We start from the raw sequence: 12,042 nt of genomic DNA, 5'->3' as shown, positions 1-12,042 counted from the left end.
ATGCTTTAGGAAAAACTGGCACAGCTATGGCTAAATAAAACAATAAAATAATAAAATTTCTTCTGATGCTCTGACAGAGAATTGAAACTTTCTCAAAGCTAACATATTTTTGATTAAGTTTACATTGTTATCAATGCAGGATTATAAAAGGCATTGACTTTGTATTGTTTTCTAGAAAATTAAGCAGAAATAGAATTTTTAATAGGTGCTTTTTGTCCGGAGCTGCGCGCCCCGGCCATAGCAAATAATAATGATTAAACGCCCGAGCTCTATTCCTTTCCACCTTCTACCTCCTCCCTAGATTTGTTGTTTCTCTTTTGTATCAATACCTCATAAAAGATGGCGCTCTTCCTGCTTCTTCTTCACTTGTTTTTCCCCGCGGCTGCGAAAATTGTTACTTTGTAGCGCAGGCACCATCCCGCGCCCGGGAAAATTACCAACTGACAGCGCAGGTGCAACATGACCTTCGACCAGAGAAACCAATACCTACTTGGTCACGCCCTCTGCGATGAGATCATCTCCACCTCTGGCCCAACCCCTTCCCCTCCAAGTGTATATAAGGCACTGCATTACCGCCATTAAACGAGACTTGATCAGAGCACTGTCTTGTCTCCATTTCTCGTGTCTCTTGTCCCCCAAATTCCCACTCCCTCCTCCAGGGCCTGCTTCGACGATCCCGCGGGCCGGGATAGACAACGGCTCTGGCATGTGCAAGGCCAGCTTCACAGGCGAGGATGTCCCCTGGGCCGTCTTCGCCTCCATCGTGGAGTGCACCAGGCACCAGGGCATGATGGTGGGCATGGGTCAGGAGGACTCCTATGTGGGCAACGAGGCCCAGAGCAAGAGAGACATCCTCACCCTGAAGTACCCCATCGAGCACGGCATCGTCACCAACTGGGATGACATGGAGAAGATCTGGCACTACACCTTCTACAACGAGCTACGTGTGGCTCCCAAGGAGCACCCTGTGCCGCTGACCGAGGCCCTCCTGAACCTCAAGGCCAACCGTGAGAAGATGACCCAGATCATGTTTGAGACCTTCAGCACCCCAGCCATGTACGTGGCCATCCAGGCCGTGCTGTCTCTGCACGCCTCTGTCCGTACCACTGGCATTGTGATGGACTCTGGTGGGGTCACCCACACTGTGCCCATGTACAAGGGGTATGCCCTCCCACATGCCATCCTGCCTCTGGACCTGGCTGGCCGGGACCTGACTGACTACCTCATGAAGATCCTCACTGAGCACAGCTACAGCTTCACACCACAGCTGAGCGGCAACTCGTGCGTGACATCAAGAAGAAGCTGTGCTATGTTGCCCTGGATTTCAAGCAGGAGATGGCCATGGCGGCCTCCAGTTCCTCCCTGGAGAAGAGCTACGAGCTGCCCGATGGCCAGGTCATCGCCATTGGCAACAAGCGGTTCCACTGCCCCGAAGCGCTCTTCCAGCCTTCCTTCCTGGGCATAGAATCCTGTGGCATCCACGAAACGACCTTCAACTCCATCAAGAAGTGTGACGTGGACATCCACAAAGATGTGTACACCAACGCAGTGCTGTCTGGCAGCACCACCATGTACCCTGGCATCACCAACAGGATACAGAAGAAGATCACCGCCCTAGCGCTCAGCACAGTGAAGATCAAGATCATTGCTCCTCCCGAGTGCAAGTACTCCGTGTGGCTCAGCGGCTCCATCCTGGCCTCGCTATCTACCTTCCAGCAGATGTGGATCAGCAAGCAGGAGTACAACGAGTCCGGCCCCTCCATCGTCCACCACGAATGCTTCTAGGTGGACTGTGACTTAGTCGCATTACACCCTTCCTTTTTTTTTTGAGACAGAGTCTTGCTCTGTCGCCCAGGCTGGGGTGCAGTGGCCAGATCTCAGCTCACTGCAAGCTCTGCCTCCCGGGTTTAGACCATTCTCCTGCCTCAGCCTCCCGAGTAGCTGGGACTACAGGCGCCCGCCACCTCGCCCGGCTAGTTTTTTGTATTTTTTAGTAGCTTTTGTTATTAATGTTATCATGAAACTAACCTAATGTGGTTATGTCTTAGAAAGGTCAAGAAGTTAATACCTACACAACCAAACGCAGAAAATCCCAGGGGAAAGAAAAAATGAAGAAGCAAATGTGCTTTCTCAATATGACAACCTCATTAACGTTGAGTAGTGATTTCTACATGTTGGGGAAATAACAAGGAACAGATGTGGTGATGAACAAAGCAAAGCACCTAAAATGTCAGATTCTAGCAAACTCACTCAGTGGTTCACAATCCTGCATGTTAAAATCATTCAGGAAGTCTTTTTAAAAATACCTATACAGCAACACCTTCCCAACTCTACTCTGTTCTGATTTAATTGGTCTAGGTCCAGTTAAGGCATCCCTAGGCCTTAAAATCACTTCAGGTGATGCTTATGACCTTCCAGGTTCAAGAAGCACCTAAGTAAATCTGTTTGATGAAAATGCAATTATGGAAACTAGGACAATAAATTAGAAAACTTTTGTTATCTCTATATATGTATGTATGTATGCATGTAGGTATGCATGTGAATCAGAGAGAGCAAGTATCAGTTTTCTTTTTTAATAGTTGAAATATTCGGACTGATTCTGGAATCCTCAATTTTTCCTCATTTTCTTTGTAGACACAATGTGAAAATGAAGGATTCAAATATCTGGCTGCCATCAATGGTCAACAAATTACAGAGCAACATGCCAAGCTAACCCCAAATTACAAAGCACTAGGATTCAATGTGTCTATTACAGCCCCTTAGTTAAGTCTTTCTGCTTGGTGATGCTCTTGTAGAAAAGAAATTACTCACAATATTGAGATGCATTGTTCATGTCGATTTATGGGATCACAAATTAGCAGAGAATTATTGTTTAATTTTTATTTTTCAGTTATTTGTACTTTTGGGCGAAAAAAAAATAAACAGCATACATAATGCAGGCTGAGGTGATGCTGTGATAGAATTTCCCACCTAAATTTCTTGCATAATAGCACCACCATTTAATTGGGCAGATTACTGGGGAGAGATTCAGTACTCTTATTTCCGTGATAGTTAAAAATGAGGAAACAGACTTGTGACTGACATATAAAAGAAAAAAATAAACTTCAGTAGCACATCAATTGTTTTTTACAGCCAAGGTTTGTTTTGTAATAATGCTTATATGGTAAAAATTGGTGCTTGCTGGGCTATGATATTCACTTTAGGCTGCCTTCTTTCTCTATTACACCTCTTAAGTAAGCTATTCTTACCTCTATATACACAAGCAAAACTTGTCCTGCCTTGTTACCAAGTCTACCTTAAAGGCACTTGGCAAAAGAGAAAGTAAATGTCATCCAACACTGTGTGTTACCTGACGGTTATTTATTTGACATGTTTATATTTCTCCCCAGGCATGCCAATTAAGATAGTTCATCTGCCTGTGTTAGAAAAGTGACTTAGAATGCGCTGCTAAAACCAACCACAATGCCCAAGGTCATTGTCTAATAGAGGAACTTGTCCAATTACAGAGTAAGTTGCAGAAACAATAGGGGAAACATGATAAAAAATACTTTAATTAGCGCTGTCTCACTAATAGGCTAACTCCTTCCCACACTGTCTGGACAATAAGCTTTAGTTAATCTTTTCATTTCTTCAGGGTGAAGTCTTGTCAGAACCATTGTTGTGAGAAGGGCTAGCCGGTGTCTCAAGGCTGCCCATCACACACCTACAAAGTGTTTGTTCCAGGAACTAAACAACCGTAAGCTATTAATCTATTATCAACCATGATCTTCACAACAATCTGATAAGGTAGAAATTAGTAGTGCCTCCATTTTATAGGTAAGTTAACACATTGAGGTAAGCGCAGAAAGAACTGATAGCTCAGTTATTTTGGAACTTGAAATAGCTGATTTCATATAGAGAAAAAATCATTTGCTAAGTATTCATAATTGTAGTGGATTGGATTGTGTCTCCCAAAAAGATATGTTCAGTCTTAAATCCTAGTAGCCAGGAATGTGTTCTTGTTTTAAAATAGGGTATTTGCACATGTAGGCAAGCTAAAATGAGGTCATATCGGATTAGGGTGTGCCCTACATCCAATGACTGATGTCTTTATAAGATAAAAAGGGAGAATTCGGAGACAGGAACACGGACACACACAGAGGGAAGATGATCATGTGAAGACAGGGCAGAAATTGAAATGGTTTCAGCTAAGGAATGCAGGGAGCTAGAAAGAGACAATGAAGGATTTTTCCCTAGGGTTTTCAGAAAGATTATGGCCCTGTTGACAACTGGATCTCAGATTTCTAACCTCAAGAAATGTGAGAAGATAAATTTCTGTTGTTTTAATAGACCTGATTTATGACAATTTGTTATGGCAGCACTGGGAAATTAATACAATCTTATTGTTATGTAGCGGTTTAAAAAAGTTAATTATGTGTTCACCAAGGTAAGGAATTGCACGTTATATCCGTCTTCCTTCCTTTACTCCCCATTACTGTTTTCCTTCCTGCCTTTCTTCCTCCTTTTTTTTTTTGATGTTAGAATCAGAATATTTTCTCCCATGAAATCTAGATATATATGAAGTCTACTTACTAATTTATATCCTTAGTTTTTCAGTGTCTCCTTAGTTGAGTGACCAAAAGATTCTGTAAACCTGTACACAACACAGTAAATTGTTGTTGGGTTACACCTCCCTGGGCTGATAATCAGAGCCCTTTTAAGGTAATTATTACTAGACTGGGAAATCTTGACATTTTCCCTTTCCTCATCGTTCTGCTACTATAGCAATGGCAATATGGTGCCCAATTCTTGCCATTGCTCATTTCATTTCATTTGGTAACTCAGAACCAAAATGATAGGCTAAAAATATGGTGCAGAGTACGGAATTAATTACAACATCACAACTTCATACCCAGATGCTAGATAATTAAAAACATGGTCCAATTGTTTCCTGTATCCTTTATGTTTATCTTCCAACTGAAAGTGATCTAATACCGTCATTCAATCTAAATTATTACCATAATACCTAAGGCCAAGAAAACATCTTAAGACCTTTTACTTTACTTTTATTTTCCCATGTATACTGGGAAATGTTTTGTCCCTAACACTAGTACCTATGTAAATCTTTCAATTTGAGGCATTGTATTTCCCTATAATCCCACTATCAAGGGGCCAGTTGAAGGTGTCCAAATTCTTCTGGTTCTCCACCCGCTTACTGAGTTCATTGTTTTTTCCTTAATCCTACTTTGCTTTTCTACCCTTACTCTTTCAAACACAAAAAAATTCCCTCAGCATTTAAATAACCTCACATCATTCGACTTTCGATGTCGTTCTTTTTCAGATTTTAATTATTTTTCCTTTGAGTAGATTTTCTTATTTCTCAGAAGAGTCTTCCACATGAGATGTCTACTTTACTTACCTCTAATTCGCTTCCCAATCCCTTTTCACCACACACTGAAACTACACCAGCATCATCTCTTCACTCCTCTTCATCTCCGCCTCTCCTGTAGGATTTCTATCTTTCCTTTTTCCTCCACTGTCTGTATCACATATCTGTCTTGGAATACAGTGAAATTAAGTTACAAAAGAAGGTATTGTGAGAGAGATAGGGGGCATAGAAGGACTCTTGATTTGGAGACAGCAAGTGGAAAAAGAGAGGGTTTAAACCTGAGTATATTTTCCCCTAGTGACCTCAGAAGGTGGCGTGCTTTTGTGACCCCGAGGCCATCAATCACTGTGTTCATACCTGTTGAGTTTTCAGTAAGTTAAATAGAAGAGGCACACCTAAAATACCACCTCTGCCCTTTCACATGTGTTTGCAGAAATGACTCTGTGTGTGTGTGTGTGTGTGTGTGTGTGTAATGCATGATGTGGGAATTAGTTTTCAATAACAGAATGTATTGAGACATTTTAAAAATATTTCACTCTATATTTTTTATATTGGAGAAATCATGTAATCTTATGATTTAAAGTACTACCTGCAACCTGATAGGTCTCAAATAAGTCTCTAGTCTACATCTTCCTTCCGATCTATGAACTGTAATAGCTTTTATGATACAACGACTTGACTGGTCTTCAGTTTCAGGTTATTCTATCAAACTTATATAGGTGCTTCTGTGAAGGGATTTGGAAGATATAATTAAAGTCCTCAATCAGCTGAATTTAAGTAAAAGACACTGGATAAACTGCATGGGCCTGATTTAATCATCTAGATGGATTAAAAGCATGAACTTGTGAAAAAGAGAGTGGGGAATTTCTATAGATTTTGAACTTGTTTGATAGCTCCAATCCTTAACAATTGTGTAAGCCAATTTATTGTAATAAATCTCTGTCTGTCTGGATATTTATATATTATTGAATTTTTGAAAATTTATCCAGTTATTCATTTCTACTTTCATGCCATTGTGCTCAGAAACAATAGTTAATATAATTTTAATCTTAAACGTATTCACACTTGTTTTGTGGCCTATTATATGGTCTGTGCTGGAGAGCGTTCCATGTGCACTAAAGAAGAATGTGTATTCTCCCATTATTGATGAACATTTTCTTTATATCTGTTAGATCCATTTTGTCTAAAGTACAGTTCAATTCCAGTATTTCCTTTTTAATTTTCTCTCTCATTAATCTTCCCATTGTTACAAGCAGGGTATTGAAGTTCTCTACCATTATTGCATTGCTATCTATTTTTTCCTTCATGTCCACTAATATTTGCATAATACATTTAGGTGCTCCAATTTTGGGTGCATATGTATTTAAAATTGCTATGTCCTCTTGATAAGTTGAGCCCTTTATCACTAAATAATTGCATTCTTTGCTTTTTTTAATGGTTTTTGACATAAAGAATATTATATTTGATAGGAAAAAAAGCCACTTCTACTCTCTTTTGGTTATCATTTGCATGAAATATATTCTTTCTTCCCTTCACATTTAGCCTATGTGTGCCCTTAAGGCTAAAATGTGTTTCCTATAAGCAGCATACATTTGGATCATGTTTCTTAACCCATTAAGCTACTTGATATCTTTTGATCGGAGAATTTAATCTATTTACATTCCAAGTAATTAGTGATAATTAAGGATTTACTACTGCATTGCCATTTTGTTGATTGTTTTCTGGTTATTTTATAGATCGTTGGTTTCTTTCTCTCTTTTTTTTTTTAATTTTTGTAATTTGGTGATTCTCTGTGATACTGTTCTAATTCTTTTCTCTTTATCATTTGTGTCTCTACTATAGTTTGTGCATCATGGTTGCCATGAGGGTTATATATAACATCTTATAATTATAATAGGCTATTTTACCCTGATAACAACTGTAGTTGCATACAGAACCTGAACATTTATCCTCTCCCTCACCCACAATTTTTTTCTTTTTTGATTTAAACATTTATGCCTTTTTATATTATGTATTTTTCAACAACTTACTGTAGCTGTCATTATTTTTACTATTTTGACTTTTAACCTTCATTCTGTCTGTCTTCTATGACCTATGTATCTCTATATTTATGATTTACAGAGTACCATATTGGTATTAGATTGGTCTGGATCTGAAAAAAAAATTTACCTTTTCTAGCAAATTTTGTTCTTATATCTTTGCATGTTAGTAATTAGCATTATTTTGTTTTTACTTGAAGGATTCTCATGGGCATTTCTTGTAAGACAAGGGTAGTGGTGCTAAATTTCCTTAATTTTTGCTTATCTGGGAAAGAGTTTATTTTTTTTTTCACTTTTAAAGGATAGTATTCCTAGGTATAATATTCTTGAGTGACAGATTATTTTTTTTTCTTTTAGCACTTGAAATATATCATCCCACTGTCTTCTGGTTTGTAAGATCTCTGCTGAGAAATACACTGAAATTCCAATGAAATTCCCATATATATAACTTGACACTTTTCTCTTGCTGCTTTTAAAATTTTCTCTTTGTCATTGATTTTGACAGTTTAATTACAAAGTGTTTTAGGGAGGACATCTTTCAGTTGAATCTTTGGGGATCACTGAGCTTCATGGATCTGGATGTCCATGTCTCATTCAAGACTTGTGAAGGTTTTTTTTTTGTTTTGTTTTTTGTTTTTTTTTTTTTGAGATGGAATCTCGCTCTGTCGCCCAGGCTGGAGTGCAGTGGTGTGATCTCGGCTCACTGCAACTTCTGCTTCCTGGGTTCAAGCGATTCTCCTGCCTCAGCCTCCTGAGTAGATGGGACTACAGCGTATGCCACCATGCCCTGCTAATTTTTGTATTTTTAGTAGAGACGGGATTTCACCATGTTAGCCAGGATGGTCTCGATCTCCTGACCTTGTGATCTGCCTGCCTCGGCCTCCCAAAGTGCTGGGATTACAGGTGTGATCCACCGCGCCTGGCCAATTTGGGAAATTTTTAACAATAGTTTGTCCAATAAGCTTTCTGTCCCTATCTTTGTCTCTTTTCCTTCTTTTACTCTAATATTGTGAATGTTTGCTTAGTTGTGTGCCATAAGTCCCATAGGCTGTCCTCACTCTTTTTTCATTTTTTTTTCACTCTGACTGGGTAATTTTCAGAAATGTATCTCCAACTTCAAAGATTCTTATGCTTGATTTAGTCTCTCGTTGAAGCTATTACGTATTTTTATTTTTCTCATTGAATTCTTCAGCTCCAAGATTTCAGTTTGGTTATTTCTTCTGATAATTATTTCTTGATTGAATTACTCATTCATCATGAATTGTTTTCTTGATTTTGTTTGATTGTCTATCTGTATTATCTTATATCTTGGTGAGTTTCCATAAGATCATTTTTTAAATTTCTTCCCAGGCTAGGGGTGGCAGTTACCAGAGAACGATTGTGTTCCTCTGGCGGTGCCATGTTTCCTTGCTCTGGTTTCTTGTGTCCCTGCATTGATGTCTGCACATCTGATGAAACAATAATCCCTTTCAAACTTTACAGAGTATATTTCTCAGGGAAAATCTTGCACCTGTGGATGGATCTTAGTTTATTTGCCAGTTGAAAAGGGTGTGGTGGCTCTGATTCTGAGTGGATGCAGTTGTATATTTTCAATACAGCTTCTTCAGCTGCAATTCACATCAGCGATGACAATGGGTGTCTTAGTGGCCTAGACTGTAGGAGTTTGTGTCTGCAGTGGTGGCAGCATAGATTGTTATGGTCCTTGGTGAAAAGGGCTTTTGGAGTCCTCCTGTTTTCACTTTCCTCACAATTAGTTGAGAGGACTTTTCTTGGTGTTGAGTCTGACACATTTTACAAGCAGCTGCAGCAATGATGAGTTCCAGGGCACAGGTGCTCAGAGCAGCTCTGAAGACAGGGTCTTGGGTTGTTGGTTTTAGGAAACTACTTTGCCATCTGGGTCTTGGTGTGAAAGTTTAGTCTTTAAGGCAGGGTTGGATGGAGATTGGCCAAAAAGGTTTACTCTTTAAGGCAGAGTTGGATGCAGATTGCTCACAAAGTCAGCATCCGTGATGCTGAGGCACCCCCTGGTAGCTGGGTTGCTGTGACTCGAGCCCTGGGAGGTAGGGCACGGCACTGGCTTAGTTTTGGGAAAGAAGGGATGCTTTGGAAATTTAGGCATGGGGAGCAGGAGGTGGCTGCAATTTGGGAACCAGAGCCCATAGGGCACAGTGGCAACTCAGGTCTGGTGAATGAGGAAACACCTTGTGGTGACTTTGGGCCCTGGGATGGTGGGAACCAGCAGTATCCTGGACACTGTGAAGCGAAGTAGAGTGGTAGCAAAAATCCCAGGATGTTGGAGTGTAGTTGTTGCTTGGTCCCTAGCAGCCACGGAGCAGCACAGCCATAATTCTATTTCCCCAAGGAGATGGGTATCTCATCAGCTCAGATTTTAAGGGGCTAGCCTAATTACAGGGAAGTGGGGTACTACAGTTTTTGGCCATTACAGCTGTGTTTCTCAGCTCAGCTGATGCTCTGTTTCCCTGAGACACAAGGTACCACATCCACTCACCTCTGGGATGGGCAGCTGCTCAGCTCTGCTAGGGCACCAGTTCTCTGATAGGTTACGCTTAGTTTCAGCTCAGACCTGGGAGGCATACTGCTCCGAGAGGGCAAGGCACTGATTTCCCGAAATGCAGGGAGCTGCTTTAGCTCAGATGTTGAGGGACATGACTGTGCTGGGAAGCCAAAGCACGATTTCCCTGAGAGACAGGATGTTGCTTCAGTTTAGGCACTGGGGAGTGTGACTGCTCCAGGCGGCCAAGGCACCACTTCCCTTTATCTCAGGTCCTGAGTGGCAGGGTTAAGCAGTTGCTGGGTGGTGTAGATGGAGCAGCTGTGGAGCAGCTTGAACCCATGAAGTAGGGGGTAGAGCAGCTCCGCTTAGGAACGGTGGGCTACCAGGCAGGTGTGTTTCAGCATCAGCAAAGCCTCAGGGGTGGGAGGATAATGTGGTTACTCACTCGACAGTGCAGAGCACACTTCAGGGTGGTCCCGTTCCCAACACGGCATAACACAGTAGTTCCGTAGGTTACAGGGGTCAGGGAACAGCATCAGCTCCATCCACGGTTTGGGGACAGGGAGGTAGCACAGCTGTGTTGACTCCAAGCAGCTCTCTCAGCTGAGCTTAGTACCTGTGAGAACTACAGGAGTCCCCAGTGGTGAAAATTGTACGTGTCCAAGGGAGTTATGAGAGTTCCTGCTGAGCTCTTGCTTACCTCTTCCCCAGAGGGAGAATTCGTCCTGGCTCTGAACTGATCCCAACCGTGGAACAGGATGACAAAGGTAAGAGGTTTCCTCCTCGTCTTCATGTGGCCATCTTGAATTTCTGTGCGCCATCGGGTTTCTGTGAATCCTTTGGTGTACTCTGACTTTCTCCTTTTGTTATTTTCATCAAAATGTAGCTAGCTGTTCATTTATTGTTTTGGTTGTCTTTGTTGGAGGGGACAAGTGCTAGACGCTTTTATTCAGTCATCTTGCTGACATCGCTCTCTTCAACACCTCAATTCCTTTTCAAGTTTATAATTTTTACTTTGCCTTTTCCCCCTATTGTAATGTAAATCTTGCTTTCCCACTGACTTTCATCTCAATTTTCAAACTTATTAAGGTATCCTCTATCCAAGAAAGTTAACATTTCTGACCTGCTTTCTTGTTAAATTACTGCCATATTATTTTTTTCTTTTTTCCAGGAAAGTTATTGAATGATTTGTCTGTACTTACAGCCTCAATTTTCTCTGATTGCTTTCATTTCTCAACCAACTGCAATCTAGACCTCTGGTTGATTTGGTTCTTGTGCAGAATGACATTTCCAAAATACCTGGCCAAAATAAACATAAACATAAAAATAAAAATAGCAGCTGGCAGTTATGTTAATCATTTCCTCCTTTTTGTTGGTCTCATTATTTGATTCTGTATCTTCACTGCTTTTTTTCAGTTTTCTTCTTACTTCTTATGAGCTCTCCTTAGTCACTCTCCAAAGTCCCTTTCCTTGCTTTTTCTTATTAGCTTTCACCCAGTATTTCACATTCATGTTCATTATTTTGAAAGTATATCTCTAAACATGAATTGCTTCTGTTTTCCAGATAATTTTTAATTAATAACAAGACATTTTCAGTGTAATTCCTACTAGAAACAAACTTATGTACCTGAGACGGAAATTACTATCTTCTCTATTAAACCTGATTTTTCCTGTGTTCTCTCCTCAGGTAATATATATCCATCAGATGGTAAATCTTGAAAACAAATTTGGCTTCTTCTGCTTTATTTGTGCAGCCTCCAATTATTAACTAAGTACTATTAACCCCCATCAAAAATGTTTTTCAAATGGGTTTATTTTTCTTTCTCTTCTTCCTCTTCTCTCCCCACCTACCCCAACTGCTAAAGTTCAAGTCCCATCATTTCTTGCCTGGATTAGCACAATAGCCTTTTAAGATGATATCCCATGATATAGTCTAAATTTCACTTTGACCATATTCACTCTGAATTTAGCACTATAATTGTACTTATTTTAAAGTATTGTCATATCTTAATGTTTATTCCACCAAACTTCAATTTATATTCTTAAAACACAGCACAAGGTCAACTACTCTTTCTAGATATTCAATCATCATTTATTTGGTTGTAGTTACTTAGGTATTA

The 12,042-nt window shown here is 40.3% G+C and overlaps 1 pseudogene across 1 annotated transcript; it reads left to right on the top strand.

The window, feature by feature from the left end:
- The first annotated feature begins 616 nt into the window (after positions 1-616).
- LOC101025561 lies at positions 617-1,908 on the top strand (annotated as a pseudogene). The gene has a single exon (XR_002520213.2). The product of XR_002520213.2 is annotated as an actin, cytoplasmic 1-like (transcript).
- Positions 1,909-12,042: the final 10,134 nt, after the last annotated feature.

Source organism: Papio anubis, chromosome 2 (genome assembly GCF_008728515.1).
Source record: "Papio anubis isolate 15944 chromosome 2, Panubis1.0, whole genome shotgun sequence".
NCBI lineage: Eukaryota > Metazoa > Chordata > Mammalia > Primates > Cercopithecidae > Papio > Papio anubis.
This window is presented reverse-complemented; position numbering and strand designations above follow the sequence as displayed.